This window comes from Sciurus vulgaris (assembly GCF_902686455.1).
Source record: "Sciurus vulgaris genome assembly, chromosome: 13".
Classification (NCBI taxonomy): domain Eukaryota; kingdom Metazoa; phylum Chordata; class Mammalia; order Rodentia; family Sciuridae; genus Sciurus; species Sciurus vulgaris.
The window spans coordinates 16624806-16640778 of record NC_136474.1 but is presented as its reverse complement, the minus strand read 5'-3'; the positions used below and the strand labels follow the sequence as shown (position 1 = coordinate 16640778).

General features: G+C 39.7%; 1 protein-coding gene across 1 annotated transcript in view; it reads left to right on the top strand.

Moving 5' to 3' along the window:
- Positions 1-862: 862 nt before the first annotated feature.
- The window catches only part of FANCC (FA complementation group C), a gene marked incomplete at its 3' end in the record, with an annotated part of 195878 nt that continues 180767 nt past the window's right edge, over positions 863-15973 (top strand). The window contains exon 1 of the mRNA XM_079108857.1: positions 863-1122. The remainder of the gene's footprint in view (positions 1123-15973) is intronic.

The following is a 15973-nucleotide window of genomic DNA, read 5'->3' as shown; positions in this document are numbered from 1 at the left end:
CACATCGGATGAGGCTTGCATCAAAAAAAAACACAGAGCCCTTTTAAGACGGGATTTAAACACCTGATTACACAACACAGTTGCAAATCTTGCCCATTTTGTCTCCATTCTTGGTTAAGGTTACTTCTGTGTCCCCTTATAAATTTTTAAAACGTTGCCACCACCATCTTACATGCTCATTTTATTGCTTACAAGCTTTATGACCTTGGTAAGTTACTTAATCTCTGATGGATTTATTCCTTGGCAAAATGAGTATTGCTTCATCATAAGAATAGTGGGAAGTGTTAAAATAAATAAGACCTATTTTTATTACATGCATAATTGCCTTGTAAGTTTTTTTTAAAGCACACGTGAAGTTGTAGTTTTAAGATTATCATATGCGGTTATGAAACACTCATTTAAAAATTCTAAACGATTAAGGCTAGACTTCTCAGATTATTATATATATGTACAAATACATTTTACAATTTAAACATCAATGAAAACCTTCATACTTTACTAAATTCAGGAATAAAACGTAATCCAAGACAAGACCATAGACATGAATGGAACTTTGCAGAAAATGCTCTTGCCATTGATTTATATGGACCTGGTCTGGTTGTGGCGTGTGTGTGTGTGGGGGGGAATCGTTAGCCCCAGAAAGATGCCTTTTTGCTGTCGAGAACGCAGCTAGAAGATCCTACTGTGTCCTAATTCCATTTTACCTCCTCTGCGTTGGGAACAGAAGCTTAAAGCAATCGGGCAATAACTGGTCGAAAGCCCCAAGACGCGGTTCGTCCAGGACTCCAGCGCAGCCCCTGAGCTCGCCGCGGGGCCACTTCCGCCCTCCCAGGCCACTTCCGCCCAGCCCTGCCGCGCCCGCCCCGCCCCCGGCCCAAGACCCGCCAGTCTTTCCCGCGAGGCAGTGGGCGCGCGGGGCTGCTCGCTAGCCCAGAGTGCACCGCGGGCACGTGTGTGCGCGCGCAGCTCCGCTGCTGAGGCCGCGGGAAAATTCCAAAAAAGTAAAACAAAACAAAAAGCCAACACGAGGCCGAGCCAAGTTTTCAAGCCACAGAACCCGGGCGGTGGCTTCCTTTCCGCCACAGCACAAACTGCTGAAGCAGCTCTGGCGAGGACCACCCGGTAAGAAAGAGGCCGCAGAATGGAGCGAAGGCAGCTGCTTCCCTCAGGGTCTGGCCGGTGCGTCAGCTGGGGCAGGGGGTGAGGGGTGAGGGGGGAAGGGAGGAAAGACTCGCGAGAATGCCCGCCTCCCCGCGCTCTGGGTGGGTGAGCCGGTTCCCGCCAGGCGCAGGGTCTGAGGAAGGGAGGGGGAAGCGCTGTGGGGCGGTGCCAGCCCGCGGAAAGGCAGGACCGCCGCTCTGGAGCGTGGCGACCCCAGGGGTGGAGCGGGAGCCGGAGCCGGAGGCGGGTCGTAGAGGGGGCGTGGTCGTGGGCGGGGCGACCCGAGGGGTGGAGTCGCCGGAGGATCAGGCGGCGGGGAAGCCCCGAGCGGTGGGGACCGGGAGCTGGTGTTTTGGAGCTTTTTGCACGTTGCATGCAGGCGGCTAGGTTTTCTTAAAAGGAGAGGGACCAAGGTGGATTTCTTCGCGTCAGGTCCGTAGATTAGGTGGAAAGCTTGTCAGCCTGGCGTCCTGCGGTGCTGGCCAGGTCTTCCGGTCCGCCGCGGGAGGGGCGGCCGTCTGGAGAAGCCTGGCGCGGCTGCGGTCCCTCCGCCCTCCGCCCGCCCTGGAGGAAGAGGCGGGTTCTGATGGGCGACGGTCGGACACTCGTTCGAATGCCAGGGCAAACCGCGTTCAAAGCCCGTCAGTGGATTTTGGGGTGTAGTTTGTTGGCTTGCTCTTTTATATTTTTTAGGTGGGTGCAAGCACAGCTAGAACCTTCCATGATCCTGTTGTAGGGACTAGGGCCCCGAATGGGGCGGGAGGAGTTTGGAGTTTTGGAAACGTTGTAAAGTTTGGTATTAGACTCTTAAGATACCGAGGAATTTTCCAGCAAAGAACTGCGTGTGCCGTTTCTTATCTGAAACGGGTTGAGAGCTCCCGTGCTTCTGGTTTCCATCTGGCCTGTGCCCTATTGAATGCATCCGAACTGTGATCTGATTGCCTTGCCGGTTATCAGTGAGCAGAGCGCTTTTGGGCCACCCAACTCCAGCTATTTATGATTGTCACTCACTTTTAGTGATAGACCGCACAGAACACTTTCGCATTACCTCCCTCAAGGGAAGGTCGTTACAGATGATAGAATTGATACCATGTGTGGTGATCATTCATTACATAAGCTTAGATAGAAAACATGTTCATTGTGACTTTATCCATTAAACTTCATCAAAAAGAATTTGTTTTCCTGCTTATATGAAAGGACTCTAACCTCTCCTCCCAGAGTAAAAGTTGTACCTTCTTTAGAATTGTACCAATTTTACTTTTATATCTTTTGTATGTTATACATTTAATTCATTTTTTCATTTTGTTATGTTCCTCTATTTCTTTTAAAATTATTACGGCCTAGGAAGAAAGATTCTATATTGGATTTTTGTTGTTGTTGTTGTTCTGTCCTTCAGGAAAAAAGCATTAATTTAATCGCTTGGCTGGATGTGGAAGATAAGTTGCGGCATGTGTGTAAAACCGTGCGTGTGCATTTTAAAATAAGTGGTATTTTTAACCAGTTCCACATTTCAGCAAGTAGTTCCAGTAACAATTATACAAATTTTGTATTTATGAAAACCAGCTACAGGGAGGCCAGCCTGGCCAGTAGACAGTTGGACTGATTGTCTAGGCCACAGAGAGACCCAGAGGAATCTCACAGGAGCAGTAGTTCCAAGTGGAGAGTGGTAGAGCCTCAGGGTAGAGTTCAGAATGCAATGACTTAAGAATTTTTATTTTAGCCTAATATATGCATATTGTCTGTTCTTCTTTATGGATCCTGAATGTTTAATGCAAAAGAACACCTATAGGAGAGTTATGTTGAATTTTCAATGTTTCAGTAAAAATTATTGTATCCAGAGGGATATGTTATGGATAGTGCTGCTGTGATGTGTACAAGTGTTTAGACATGTTTTACTTTTCTTGGACAGATACATATGAGTGAAATTGCTGGGTTGTAAAATAAAGTTAACCTCTTAATAATCTGTCAAACTGTTTCCTATGTGGCTGTATCATTTTACATTCTCACCAGCAATGTGTGAGGGTTTTAACTTTGCCACATCTTTACCAATACTTACTATGTCTTTTTTTTTAATAACACTCATCATAGTGGGTTTGAAGTAGTATCTCTTTGTATTTTTATTTTGAATTTCCCTATTAGCTAATGCTATTAAACACAGTTACATTTGCTTATCAGTTATTCCTATGTTCTTTAAAATAATGTCTTTTTAAATCTTTTGTCCATTTTTTATGTGGTTGTTGGTCTTATTACTGTAGGAGATTGTAAGCATTCTTTGCGTGTTTTGGATACAAGTCCACTTTACATATGTGTTTTGCAAAGAATTTCTCAGTTATTTGTCTTTATTTTCATCATGTTAGAAAAGTTTCTAAATTTGAGAAAGTCCATTTCATCATTTTTTCTTTTTTTGATTTACAGTTTTTAAGTCTATTATTAATTTTCATTTAATTTTCTTGTTATGAGGAATTAATTCAAATTTTTTTTTTTTTTTTTTGCATATGGATATGCAGTTGCCCTAGCATTATTTGTTGAAAAAACAAAACAAAACAAAACTAACTTTTCCCCATATAATTGCCTTGGCACTTTAGTCAGAAATCAGTTGCCTGTAGCTGGGTATGTTGGTGCAATCTATTATTGAGTTACTTGGAGGCTGAGGCAGGAGGCTCTCAAGTTCAAGGCCCACCTGGGTATCCTAGCTAGACTCTGTCGCAAAAAAAATGAAATGGACTGGGGATGTAGCTCAATGATACAGTGCTTACTTAGCATGGGAGGATCCCTGGGTTCAATCACTAGTACTGTCAAAAGAAAAAAAAAAAAATCAGTTGACCATAAGTGTAAGGTTTATTTCTAGCCTCTCATTTCTGTTTCAGTGATCTGAATGCTTGTTCTTACATTACCACCAGGCTGGCTGACTGCATTGTGGTAGCTTTATTATAAATTTGAAGTTGGGAAGTTTAAGTCTTCTAATGTGTTTCTCCTTTTTCCAAATCATTTAGACTATTCTGGGTTACTTACATTTACATATAAATTTTAGGATCAGCTTGTCATTGTATCCAGCACAGTCCTGCTGTGATGGATTTTGATGAGAGCTTCAGTGACTGTAGATCTGTTTGGAGGGTGAAATTGCGATTTTACTGGGACTATGCAATCTTTCCATTTGTTCAGATCTTTACTTTCTCCTAGCAGTATCTAGTAATTTTTAGTTAAAATTTCTTTTGTTAAATTTATCTTGAAGTTTTTATTTCTTGTTTTTGGTATTATTGTGAAAATGATTTAAATTTTTTCACTATTGGATTGTTTGTTGCCCATGTATAAAAATGTAATGGATTTTTGTATGTTGAACATGTATTCTGCAATCTTGCTGACCTTGGTTATTACTTTCAGCAGGGTTTTCTTTTTCTTCTTTTATTGATGAATCCCATAGAATTTTCTTTTTGTTGAGATGACTAGTGATTTTGTTCTTTTCTTCTATTTATGTGATTTATTACATCATAATTGATGTACCAGTATTTATCTTGCATTTCAGGGATAAATCCTTCTTGGTCATGTTATAGAATCCTTTTTATTTATTTATTTATTTAAATTTATTTTTCATTTTTACAGACTGCATTTTTTTAAAATATTTTTTTCTCATTGTCAATGGACCTTTATTTAATTTATTTATATGCAGTACTGAGAATTGAACCTAGGGCCTCACACGTGCTAGGCAAGCGCTCTACCACTGAGCCACAACCCCAGCCCTACAGACTGCATTTTGATTCATTGTACACAAATGGGGTGTAGTTTTTCATTTCTATGGTTGTATACAATGTAGATTCACACTATTCATGTAATCATTCATGTACATATGTAATACTGTGTGTCTCATTCTACTATCTTTCTTTCCCCTACCCCCTTCTGCCCCATTTTCCTCTACACTGTCCAAAGTTCCTTCATCTCTCTCCCTGCTGCCACTCCCCCTAATTATGTATCATCATCAACTTATCAGAGAAAACAATTGACCTTTGGTTTTTTGGGCTTGGCCTATTTCACTTAGCATGATATTTTCCAACTTCATCCATTTACCAGCAAATGCCGTAATTTTATTCTTCTTTATGGCTGAGTAGTATTCCATTGTGTATATATACCACAGTTTCCTTATCTATTCATCAATTGTAGGGCATCTTGGTTGGTTCCACAATCTAACTATTGTGAATTGAGCTGCTATGAACATTGATGTGGCTGCATCACTGTAGTATGCTGACTTTAAGTTCTTTGGGTATAAACCTAGGAGTGGGATAGCTGGGTCAAATGGTGGGTCCATTCCAAGTTTTCTGAGGAATCTACATACTGCTTTCCAGAGTGGCTGCACCAATTTTCAACTCCACCATCAATGTATGAATGTGCCTTTTTCCCCACATCCACACCAATACTTATTATTGCTTGTGTTCTTAATAACAGCCATTCTAATTGGAGTTAGATGAAATCTTAGGGTGGTTTTAATTTGCATTTGTCTAATTACTAGAGATGAGGAGCACTTTTTCATATATTCATTGATCACCTGTACATCTTCTGTGAAGTGTCTGCCCAGTTCCTTAACCCATTTATTGATTGAGTTGTTTGTATTTTTGGTGTAAAGTTTTTAAATTTCTTTATAAACTTTGGAGATTAGTGCTCTGTCAGAAGTGTGTGTGTGTGTGTGTGTGTGTGTAAAAGATATTTTCCCACTCTGTAGGCTCTCTTTTCACATTATTGATTGTTTCCTTTGCTGAGAAAAAGCTTTTTAGTTTGAATCTATCCCATTTATTGATTTTTGCATTTATTTCTTGCTCTATGGGGGTCTTTTAAGGAAGTCTGATCCTAAGCCAATGTGATGGAGATTCAGGTCTACTTTTTTTTCTATTTGGTGAAGGGTCTCAGGTCTAATTCCTAGATCCTTGTTCCATTTTGAGTTGAGTTTTGTACAGGGTGAGAGACAGGGGTTTAATTTCATTTTACTGCATATGGATTTCAAGTTTTGCCAGCACCATTTGTTGAAGAGGCTGTCTTTTCTCCATTATAAGTTTTTGGCACCTTTGTCTAGTATGAGATAACTGTACTTATGTGGGTATGTCTCTGTGTCTTCTATCCTGTACCATTGGTCTACCTGTCTATTTTGGTGCCAATACCATGCTCTTTTTATTATTATTGCTCTATAGTAGAGTCTGGTATTGTGATACCTCCTGCATCATTCTTCATGCCATGGCTATTCTGGGTCTTTTGTTCTTCCAGATGAATTTCATGATTGCTTTCTCTATTTCTATGAGAAATGTCATTGGGATTTTAGTTGGAATTGGATTGAATCTGTATAGCACCTTGGGAAGTATGGCCATTTTAATAATATTAATTCTGCCAATCCAAGAACATGGGAGATCTTTCCATCTTCTAAGGTCTTCTTCAATTTCTTTTTTTAATGTTCTGTAGTTTTCATTGTAGAGATCTTTCACCTCTTTGGTTAGATTGATTACCAAGTACTTTATTTATTTTTTGAATCTATCATGAATGGAGTTGTTTTCCCTTTCAGATGTTTCATCGCTTATGAATAAAAATGCTTTAGATTTATGTGTGTTGATTTATATCCTGCTATTTTGCTGAATTCATTTATTAGGTCTAGAAGTTTTCTGGTAGAGTTTTTTGGACCCACTAAATATAGAATCATGTCATCAGCAAATAGTGACAGCTTGAATTCTTCTTTTCCTATTTGTATCGCTTTAATTTCTTTGGTCTATCTAATTGCTCTGGCCAGTATTTCAAGGACAATGTTGAATAGAAATGGTGAAAGAGGGCATCCCTGTCTTGTTCCAGTTTTTAAAGGGAATGCTTTCAGTTTTTCTCCATTAAGAATGATGTTGGCCGTGGGCTTAGCATAAATAGCCTTTACAATGTTGAGGTATGTTCCTACTATTTTTTCTAATGTTTTGAGCATGAAGGGGCGTTGTATTTTGTCGAACACTTTCTGTGCATCTATTGAAATAATAATATGATTCTTAATCTTAAGTCTATTGATTTGATGAATTACGTTTATTGATTTTCGGATGATGAACCAACCTTGCATCTCCAGGATGAACCCCACTTGATTGTGGTGCACTATCTTCTTGATATGTTTTTGTATGTGATTTGCCAGAATTTTGTTAAGGATTTTTGTGTCTATATTTATCAGAAAATTGGTCTAAAATTTTCTTTCCTTGATGTGTCTTTGTCTGGTTTTGGTATCAGAATGATAACTAGCTTCGTAGAATGAGTTTGGAAGGGTTCCCTCCTTTTCTATTTTCTGGAATACTTTGGGGAGTGTTGGCATGAGTTCTTCTTTGAAGGTCTTATAGAACTCGGCTGAGAATCCGTCTGGTCTTGGGCTTTCCTTGGTTGGTAGGCTTTTGATGGCTTCTTCTATTTCATTTGCTTGAAATTGATCTGTTTAAATTGTGTATGTCCTCCTGGTTCAGTTTGGGAGGATCATATGTTTCTAGAAATTTGTCAATATCTTTGATATTTTCTGTTTTGTTGGAGTATAGATTTTCAAAATAGCTTCTCATTATATATTTCAATGGTGTCTGTTGTGATATTTTCTTTTTCATCGTGAACTTTAGTAATTTGAGTTTTCTCTCTCCTCTTTGTTAGTGTGGCTAAGGGTTTATCTATTTTGTTTACTTTTTCAAAGAACCAACTTTTTGTTTTATCAATTTTTTGAATTGTTTCTTTTGTTTCAGTTTCCTTGATTTCAGCTCCCATTTTAATTATTTCTGTCCTCTACATCTTTTGGTGTTGTTCTGTTCTTTTTCTAGGGCTTTGAGGTGTAATGGTAGGTCATTTAGTTGTTTATTTTTTTTATTCTTTTGAATGCGCTCCATGCAATGAATTTTCCTCTTAGTACTGCTTTCTTAGTGTCCCAGAGATTTTGATATGTTGTATCGTCGTTCTCATTTACCTTTAAGAATTTTTTTTTATCTCCTCCCTGTTGTTTTCGCTTATCCATGCTTCATTCAATAGCATATTATTTAGTCTCTGGGTGTTGGAATTATTCCTGTTTTTTATTTTGTCATTGATTTCTATTTCATTCCTTTATGATCTGATAGAATGCAAAGTAGTATCTCTAATTTTTTGCATTTCCTAAGGGCTGCTTTGTGGCATAACATATGGTCTATTTTAGAGAAGGATCCATGAGATGCTGAGAAGAAAGTGTATTCGCTTGTTGATGAATGGAATATTCTATATATGTCTGTTAAGTCTAAGTTATTGATTGTGCTGTTGTTGAGTTCTATGGTTTGTTTGTTTAGTTTTTGTTTGGAAGATCTATCCAGTGGTAACAGCGGTGTGTTAAAGTCACCCTGAATTATTGTGTTGTGGTCTGTTTGATTCCTGAAATTGAGAAGGATTTGTTTGATGTACCGGGATGTGCTGTTGTTTGGGGCCTAAATATTTATGATCCTTATGTCTTCCTGATTTATAGTTCCCTTAAGCAGTATGAAATGTACTTCTTTATCCCTTTTAACTTTGGCTTGAAGTCCACTTTATCTGAAATAAGGATGGAATCCCCGCTTTTTTACTGAGTCCATGTGCATGGTAGGTTTTTTCCCATCCTTTCACCTTTAGTTTATGGATGTCATTTTCTATGAACTGAGTCTCTTGAAGGCAGCATATTGTTGGGTCTTTCTTTTTAATCCATTCTTCCAGTCTATATCTTTTGATTGATGAGTTTAGGCCATTAACATTCAGGGTTATTATTGAGATATGATTTGTATTCCCAGTCATTTTGGCTTATTTTTGGTTTTTAACTTAACTTGGTTTCGCCTTTGATTGGTTTTTCCTTTAAGATAGTTCCTTCCTTTGCTGAACTACAGTGTTGTTTTTCATTTCCTCCTCATGGAGTATTTTGTTGAGAATGTTCTGTAGTGCAGTCTTTCTCTTTGTAAATTCTTTTAACTTTTGTTTATCATGGAAGAGTTTTATTTCATCTTCAAATCTGAAGGTTAGTTTTGCTGGGTATAGGATTCTTGTTGTCAACCGTGTTCTTTCAGAGCTTGAAATATGTTGTTCCAGGCCCTTCTAGCTTTTAGGGTCTGGGCTGAGAAATCTGATGATATACGTATTGGTTTCTCCCTATGTGTAATCTGATGCTTTTCTCTTGCAGCCTTCAAAATCCTATCTTTATCTTGTATTTGAGGCATTTTCATTATAATGTGCTTTGGTGTGGATCTGTTGTAATTTTGTGCATTTGGTGTTCTGTAAGCCTCTCGTATTTGATTTTCCATTTCATTCTTCAGGTTTGGGACATTTTCTGATATTATTTCATTGAATAGGTTGTTCATTCCTTTAGTTTGTTATCTCTGTGCATTCCTCAATCCCGATAATTGTTAAAGTTCGTCTTTTCATGATGTCCTATAGTTCTTGGAGGTTCTGTTCATGATTTCTTACCATCTTCTCTGTTTGTTCAACTTCATAGTCAAGATTAAATATTTTGTCTTCATTATCTGAGGTTCTGTCTTCCAAGTGGTCTAGTCTGTTGGTGATGCTTTCCATTGAGTTTTTTTTTTTTTTTTTTTGAGAATCCGTATCTCTTTTTGAAATGATCTTTTGCTTCCTGCAGTTGCTCTTTCAACTGTTTATTGGAGTGATCATTCATTGCATTTTCTCTTTTATCTCATCCTTTGCTTCACAAATCATTTTAATTATGTATATTCTGAACTCCTTTTTCGACTTTTCTTCTACCATGCTGTCACTGGATTCTAATAATATAGAATCTAGGTTTGTTTGGAACATTTTCTTCCTTTGTTTTTTCATGTTTTTCATGTATCTTCCCCTCTAGCAGTGCAGATCTGGGGTATTGCAGATTCCCCCCATAGGCTTATAGCATGACTCTGCAGGTTTCCAAAACCTCTTGTTTAAGGGGTAGATCAATGTTAGCAGCACCCAGTAAAGACAATAAGCAGCCCTAAACCAAATGAAGACATTAACAATATTGTCATAATAAACAGAGGATGAGTTCAATTATTATCTACAATATAACGAATAGTTTTGCAGTAAGGTCTGCAGTTTCTGATGGAAGACAAAGAGGATGGGGAGGGGTGTAGGATGTAACTGTTAATGGGATAAGAGAAGAGTATGTAGAAGTTCTAGATTGTATAAAGAGTGAAAGTGTAATCAAAAGAATTTGGTTAGCATGAGAAAGGGAGAAAGAGACTAGGAAACAGGTAAACAAAAAGAAAATAGAGCAAGAAAAGTAAAGAAATAAAAATTTAAAAATTTTCAAAAAGGAGAAAAAAAAAATCTCCACTATAACAGTCATATAGTATTCAAACCTCCCAGTTTTCAGTAGCCTGATGCATGATAGTTACCTGACAATGAGCTTCCAGTCTCCAGCAGGTGTTTCAGGATGAGATTGACCCACCTAAAGATGGGAGCTTCAGCTTCCAGGATGATCCAAGATGGCTGCTTCCGCTTCCAAATGGGTTGGTAAATGGGGAGCTGTAGCTCCGGGCATGGGCGTGGTTGGCTGGGGGTCCTAGAGGCAGGGTGCAGTTGGTCGGGCTGAGGCGTCCTGGAGACAGGGCTGGGTCAGTCCTGCTGGGGGTCCTGCAGATCCTGGCTGTTGACTCAAAATGGCGCAGCCACGTGTAACCAAACCTGTGGGTACTGTGACAGTGAACTTCCAGGCAACAGCAGGCAGCTGGCGATCCACTGGTGGTTTGCATTCAGTGTGCAGGCTATGGGTAGACGATCAGCATATGGACCTTGGGCAGTGGGTGATAAGTAGGTGAAAGGTAGGCGATGGGCAGGCAAGAAGCAGGCAAATGAGCAAATGGCAGATGGTAGGCACCAGTCAGTGAGCAGTCTGCACTCAAAAAGTAGTTGATTTGCTGGCAGACTGTAGGTGATCAAGGTGGATAAAAGGGCTAAACAGCAGGGGATTGATAAGCAGCAAAGACTGCTGCACAGAGAAACAGATATCCTCTGCTTGAACCTGAGTTACAAGTTATGGAGTAATGCAGCCTCCATCTAGTTCACCATCTTGAATCTCCCGTAGAATCCTTTTTAAATGTTGTCAGATTTGGTTTAGAAATATTTCATTTAGGATTTTTCTATTTATGTTCTTGAGGAATATTATTGGCTAGTAGTTTTTCCATCTTCTACTTTTGGTATTATGGTTATTTACATGGAGTCTTAGAACAAGTTGAGAAATGCTCCCTTCCTATTTTTTTCTGAAAGAGTTTGCCAAGGATTGGTAATATTTATTTAAATATTTCGTCGAATTCGCCCTCAACCTTGTCTGTGATCGGCCGTTGGGGTATCAGGTGCCAGTGTGCTGCAGTGAGTGCTGTGTGTTCTGCAGTCTTGGACTGCGGTTGGCAGAGCTACTTCAGGGTCAGCCTGTGCACCTGCCGCCCTGCGCCCCTGGCATACGCTCTGCCAGTGCCACTTCCCTGGCAAGTGCCAATGGCTTGTGTCCGGTTCCACGCTGTGCGTGTACACTTCTGCAGCGTCGGCCCCTGTCCTGTGCATGGCTGCAGAGCGCAGGCTCCTGCAATGTGCCGTGGTGGTCATCAGCCAGCAGGCAGCGGCCAAGGCCACCAGTTGATTCCAAGGTTCCCATAAGTGATTTAGTAACGGCCTTCCTCTGGTGGCAAGCTTCCCGCGGATAGCTTTTCCTGGCAGATTACTAAAGGCAGTCTTCTGCGAGGCTTCCCTGCTCCTTCCTTGTACCTCTGTTCTTTAGCACACCCTTTATTTCCTACTAGCCATGGTTACCCTGGTCCTACTATAGTGAATAATTCTTTATGTTTGACTTTTCCTACTCAAATTACTGTATGGTTTCTTCTTACTTGGACCCAGTTTGATCCATCACCTTCACTTCCAACATCCTCAAGAAATGAATAGTCAGAGAATTTAGTCTATTCACTTTCTTGAACTGGGGAATTAAAACCTAGAGTTCCTTCCACTTCCACATGACAAAGGCATGTTTTGGTGAGAATATGTCAGACTTTTGTAAAAATGACGACGTGAGCTTTTTCTTTTCTTCTCCGCATGCCTGTGAACATCAGAAACAACACGGTGCCACAGGAAGTGGGGTTGGGAGCAGGAGGAGCAGGGAAAGCCGGGGCTGGGCTGCAGTCAGCCTGTGGCATCTGGAGGCTGGGTCCCTAGATGACCTGACTTTGTATCTGACTGTAATTCTCATTACCTTCTCCAGGTTATTCATTTTTTCAGATTTCTGGGACTTTTTTTCATTTTCCTTTAGTGGACCGAGACTGATTTTGTAATACAGAATATGTGTGACATATATACATTTATGCAAGTTTAACTTATTTTAGTGGAATCTGAGATCAGAGGTCTGGTACTTATCAGACAAGGTTGACTATTTCTCGCTTCAGAGAAATAGTCACACAGACACACGCACACACACACACACACACACACACACACACACTTTTCTCTCAGACAGACAGACAGACACACACATACACACACACACACACACACACACACACACACACGGCTTAGGGTAGACTTTATTTAAGAAATCGCTTTGGCTCTGTGATCTCTTACCTGGTCAGATTTGAAGGTACAGAATTGCTAAATGGACTTATTTCTTTCATAAGAATTCAGAGGTACTGTTTGTCTTGGTGTCTTCCAGCATCCACCTGGGCCTGGTTCCTTTGCTGAGTTCATTAGATTTGTTGTTGTTATTGTTATTTAAAGCATGTAAGGCCTTGTACTTAATCTTAACCCAACTTTGTGCTTCCGTTTGTACATTCACCTGCTGCACTTGTGTGAATCAGTGCCTTGCTGATCATGTTTGGCTATAAATAAGTATTGGTCCTCTGTCCTTATGCCTTGCGGTTTATCCCGTCGTCTTTGGTGCCTACGTCTTATGTCCACCACTCTTGGCCAGCTTCTTGAGGGTATGTTCTTTTTACTGAATAATTGTTGTTGGTTTCCTACCCAGCATCCTTTCCTCCCTTACTTTCCTAGGGCTAGATTTTCTCTCAGTCACCATTGTATAGGCTTTGGGGAACTCTTACCCCCACCTCTTGCTCCGGGGGGGGGGGGGACTTTGATTGGTTTAAAGTAATCTGACTACTTTTTTGGTTGGTCACAGACTTTGGATAGGAGTAGGTGGGCATAGGCTTAAGCAAGTCCAATCTAAATACATCTTGAAGTCTTTTATTTGGGATTCTGGGGCAGAATATACTCTCTTTTTGGATTGTATGATGTAGTACGTGACTCCTGCCCTAACTGCAGCTATTTTGCTATCATGAGGGGAACCAGATGCGGAGGTAGGTACACTTTGAAATCTGCCCTGTCTCTGGACTTGCCAATTGCCTTTTTCTTTTTGTGGTACTGAGGTTTGAACCCAGGGGTGTTCCACCACTGAGCTCCATCCCAGCCCTTATTACTTTTTATCTTGAGACAGGATCTTGCTAAGTTGCCCAGGCTGGCTTTGAATTGTGATCCTCCTACCTCAGCCTCCTGAGTTGCTGGGATTATAGGTATGCACCACTATGCTTGACTGAATTTTCAAGTTTCTTGGATCAACATAATCCCTTTCCTGTTTTAACCAGTTTTGTTGTCTTCCTAAATCTCTATATCCTCCCCATATTTCCCAGTTCACTTGCAAGAGGTAGAGCCATGAGATGGTTCTAGCCAGCAGATTTCAAGTAGTTTACTTCCTGATAGAAGAAGCAATAGCAGAAGATGTGTGACCTTGTAGACCTCTCTTCTTGTTGAAATGGTGATTACAGGGCTAGATGTTGAGATGTCAGAGTATTTGTCATCCTGTATCCATGAGTGACCATGGAGCAGAACCCCCTGCCTGCTTGCCCACCTCCCACATACTACTGGGCATATAGCTTGAGCAAACTTACTAGAGCACACTTTACCTTATTTTGATGAGTAGAGTGGTTCCAATTACTAGGAACAAAAAGCATCATACCTCATTTTATAATTCTTAGAAACCAAAAGCATCCTAGGTAATGGTGTATCATTTTATATTTCCTATTGTAGATGGTATATTCAGTATATTCAAATTACATACTTTGATTGATTGGTAACACTTATCTGAAGGAATCACTTGCATTTAACCCTAGCTTTCTGAATTTGGAGTTCCCAAACCTGACCTTGTCCAATGTGTATTATAATGATTACTTTGGCTGCCCCTGCAGATCAAAGATTATAATAAAAGACTATATATAATATAGATTTGGACAAATGCATCTAATGTCTGCTTTTGTTTGAGGCTGTTAGCTGTGTCTCTAAATGTAGATCTGGAGAATGAGGAACTCTGTATTCCTGGGCAGCATGTATTTTACTTACGAAGGAGTCTTTCCCATCGCATTTGGCAACCAGAAGAATATTCTGTGTTTCCAATTCTGACCATTAGATTTCTTAGTCACTACCCTAAAAAGTTGACATAGTTAATGAAAGTTTTGCTTGATGATGAGTATCTTGATGAACAGGTATTTTTTGAAACTATCTTCATTTAGTTCTATAAGTGTGCGCTGTACACATCTAAGGTATGCTTAAAATGGTGCTATGTCTTTTTGGTTTTAAAAGAATTTAAGTGTCATTTATTTAATTTAAAAGTAATTTGAATTTATCTGTTCTTGAGACAGAATGGTGAAAATGGGCTGGGGTTGTGGCTCAGTGGTAGAGCACTTGCCTCACGTGCGTGAGGCACTGGGTTCAACTCTCAGCACCACATAAATAAATAAAATAAAGGTATCGTGTCCCTCCACAGCTAAAAAACCAAACCAAAACAATAAAAGAATGATGAGAACTGGCATCTTTTACAGATGTTCTTGCCCTGCTTCAGAGCTACCTTTGGTTACATTGTTTCCTGGCTGCAATGGCTTTAACTGAATGCATACTAGTTAATTTTGTAATTTTGTATTGCTGTGTTACTGCCATGCAGTGAGCCGTACATGTCAGAGCGTCAGATTGTTCCCTTTAAATATTAACAGTGAACGTCATCCCCCAAATTTTCTAGTCTGCTATTTTGTCATCCTCCTTCCTACTCCCCCTTCCAGCCAATCCCTGGTGATAACTGATTTGCTTTCTGTTGCTGTACGTTCATTTGGACTTCTAGAATTTAAAAAAAAAAAAAATGGATTATACATTATGTACTCCTTTTTTTTTTTTGACCCATCTTCTTTCAGGTACCATAATTGTTTTGAGAGTTGTCCATGTCGTAGTATGTATTAATAGTTCATTTCTTTTTTTATTGCTGAGTAGTATTCCATCGTTTCAATATGCTAAAATTTATTTCTCTACCTTTTATGAAATTTGGGGTAGTTTCCAGTGTTTCTCTATACAAATAAATCTGCTGTGAATGTTTATGTATAAGTTGTATGGACATATGCTTTCGTTTCTCATGGGTAAAAACTCAGGAGTGCAAGGGTTTATAGAGTAGATATAGGTTTGACTTTTTAAAGAAGCTGCTAGACTATTTACTAAAGTGGTTAAACATTTAAAATTTTGGCTAGCATTGCATGAGGGTTTCTGATTTTTCTCTCCAATATTGGTATGGTTATTTGATCGACCAGTCAGTCTGTTTACTTGATACATAAAAATCATACATATTTATGGGGTACCGCATGATATTTTGATGCATGTATACATTATGTCATGTTCCAGTCAAGGCACACATGCACATTTCCTGAAACACCTGTCCTTTCTCCATGATGAATGCATTCAAAGCCTTTGTGCTAGCTTTTTAGAATATGCATTACACTGTTGTTTTCTGTAGTCATTATACTGCTAAATGGACCACAGAGCTTATTTTCCCTGCTTGGCCATAACTTAA